Genomic DNA, 2,965 nt, shown 5'->3' on the forward strand with positions numbered 1-2,965 from the left:
AATTGCCTCCTGGGAAGAAGGAGCTCTTGCCAGCTACTTGTCTCCCTAATATTAAGCCGCATTAAAAACCTTTGTCAGTCAAATGGATTTGAGTCAATTCACCACTTTAGTTGTGATAAAGACAATGAAATACCAGTGTGCTCAGAGGGTAACAAAGCTTTGCTTCCTAAGGATTGGGGGCCTGAATCCTCAACAGATTGCCAAACCACCTCCTGTTCTCAACACACATTCTGCTATCTGGTTTTATTGTGTTGTTTCCTTGACTTTCCTGATAAGGAAGCATTTTCCTACTAGGTGTGTCAAGTTGCATAGGGATGCTCTCTACCAAATCTCTGCTTCGGTAGGGTCCCCAGAAGTCCTGAGTTGGATACCTGTGGTAAAGAAAATACAAATTTAATGCAAACAGCTCTATGGATCTGATGTCGGCTGGGCCAGCAAATGACCACTTTTTAATTTGCAGTAAAAATTATATCAGGAGGAATGATTGCAATTTTTTTCCAAAATGGATCACACTTTCACAGGCAGGAAAAATACCTTCTTTAGGTACAAAACTTAGAGAACAGTTAAAGATTATATAGTAATTTATAACAATAGAACACGTGCAAAAAGGTAGTTTTACAATCAAATAGCACAAAAATAAATAAGTCTCCTTTTGGGCGCATCTTGAGCTGATATTCTTCGTACAGTGATTTAGTTCAAGTAATTTATACATGCTATACATCATTATATCTACTAAGACTCTAATCTCAAGCTGAAGATGGTGCTATGCCTATAATCTTAGCATTTAGACAGCTGAGACAGGGGAACTGCAGATTTTAAGTCAACCTGGGGTACCCATCTCAAGGCCAGCCCATACTACAAACTCCAATGCATCTAAATAACTTCTGTTTAAAACTAGTGTAATGGAGTTCATATCGGTGCGGTCCAGATGGCAGAGGCCTGTGCGTGGCCATCCTTGGAGGTGCGTGTCCGTGTTGCTCGTTGGTCATGGTGGATTACTTGATTCGCGGAAGCACTTCTTATGTGCGAGTACGGGCTCACAGCACAGCAGCTCTACAACTGCAAGGAAGGCCTCACCTACAATGATTTTCTCACTCTTCCTGGGTATATCGACTCCACTGCAGATCAGGTGGACTTGACCTCTGCTGTAAGAAGATTACACTGAAGACCCCATTGGTTTCCTCACGTATGCACGCTGTCACAGAGGCTGGAATGGCCATCGCAATGGTGCTTACAGGAGGTATTGGCTTCATCCATCACAACAGCACACCTGAATTCCAGGCCAACGAAGTTCGGAAAGTGAAGAAATACGAACAGGGATTCATCACTGACCCTGTGTCCTTAGTCCTATGGACCGTGTGCACGATGTTTTTGAGGTCAAAGCCAAGCACGGCTTCTGTGGTAACCCCATCACAGATACAGGTCAGATTGAGAGTCAATTGGTGGGCATAATCTCCTCGAGGGACATTGATTTCCTCAAGGAGGAAGAGCATTATTGCTTCTCAGAAGAGACCATGACCATCTTCAGAGAGAAGATTTGGTGGTAGCCCCTACCGGCGCCACTCCGAAAGAGGCAAATGAAATTCTGCAGTGCCATAAAAAGGGAATGAATTGTGAATGAGAAGGATGAGCTGGTAGCCATCATTGCCTGGGCAATGAGGAAGAATCGTGACTATCCGCTGGCTTCCAAAGATGCCAAAAAGCAACTACTGTATGGGGCAGCCATTGGCACCCATGAGGATGACAAAGATCGGCTGGACTTATTGGCCCTTGCTGGTGTGGATGTGGCGGTTTTGTACTCTTCCCAGGGAAATTCCATTTTTCAAATCAATATGATCAATACATCGAGGAAAAATACCCCAATCTCCAGGTCATTGGAGGTAATGTAGTCACTGCTGCTCAAGCCAAGAATTTCATACATGCAGGTGTGGACGCTCTGTGAGTAGGCATGGGAAGTGGTTCCATCTGCCTCACCCAGGAAGTGTTGGCCTGTGGTCAGCCCCAAGCAACAGCCATGAACAAGTCTCTGAGTATGCACGTCACTTTGGTGTTCTGGTTAATCCTAATGGAGGAACCCAAAATGTGGGTCATATTGCCAAAGCTTTGGCTCTTGGGGCTTCTACAGTCATGATGGGCTCCCTCTTGGCTCCTGGTGAGTACTTCTTATCAGATGGGATCCAGCTGAAGAGGTATAGCGGTATGGGGTCTCTTGATGCCATGGACAAGCATCTCGGCAGCCAGAACTGGTATTTCAGTGAAGCTGACAAAATCAAAGTGGCCGTTTCGGGGGCAGTGCAAGACAAAGGGTCTATCCCCAAGTTTGTTCCTTACTTGATTGCTGGCATCCAGCATCCTGTCAGGATATAGGTGCCAAGAGCTTAACCCAAGTCAGAGCCATGATATACTCTGAGAAACTTAAATTTGAGGAGAGAACATCCTCAGCTCAGATGCAAGGTGGCGTCCACAGTCTCCATTCGTTCGAGAAGCGGCTTTTCTGGAAACAGATCCAGTATATGCCTTGAAGTTTTCAATAAAAGTTTGGGGGAAAAAAAAACCCAAAAAACCTAGCGTAATGGTGTCAATTTTCACCCTATCCCCACCTGACCTTATTTGCATATATGTCTTAAGGATCATTTTCTTTTCAACGAGTAAATGCTTTCTTTGGAGTAGCTTCCAAGGTGTTCTGTCACAAGCAGATCCCTACAGAGCTCTTGACCTCACACCCTCAGATCATAAGGATTTGAAAAATAGTCTATAAAAGCACATGCTTGGCTTTTGAAATTCTGTCCTCTATTAAAATAGACCCAGCTTTCAAAAAGCTGCAGATTTCCACCAGGGAACTCCAAGTTCCATAGAAGCATTTTGCTTTCTCTCTGCTCGGTCCTAACCTATTGGAAAGGTGTGTACAGGAACCAACTACACACGATGTGTCAGCATCCTCGCAAAGAAAATTGGATGTGCTGTA

At 44.5% G+C, this 2,965-nt stretch overlaps 1 pseudogene; it reads left to right on the plus strand.

The window, feature by feature from the left end:
- The first annotated feature begins 972 nt into the window (after positions 1-972).
- Positions 973-2,522, plus strand: Impdh2-ps1 (inosine monophosphate dehydrogenase 2, pseudogene 1; annotated as a pseudogene).
- The last annotated feature ends 443 nt before the right edge of the window (positions 2,523-2,965 follow it).

This window comes from Rattus norvegicus, chromosome 4 (genome assembly GCF_021556685.1).
Source record: "Rattus norvegicus strain SHRSP/BbbUtx chromosome 4, alternate assembly SHRSP_T2T, whole genome shotgun sequence".
Classification (NCBI taxonomy): domain Eukaryota; kingdom Metazoa; phylum Chordata; class Mammalia; order Rodentia; family Muridae; genus Rattus; species Rattus norvegicus.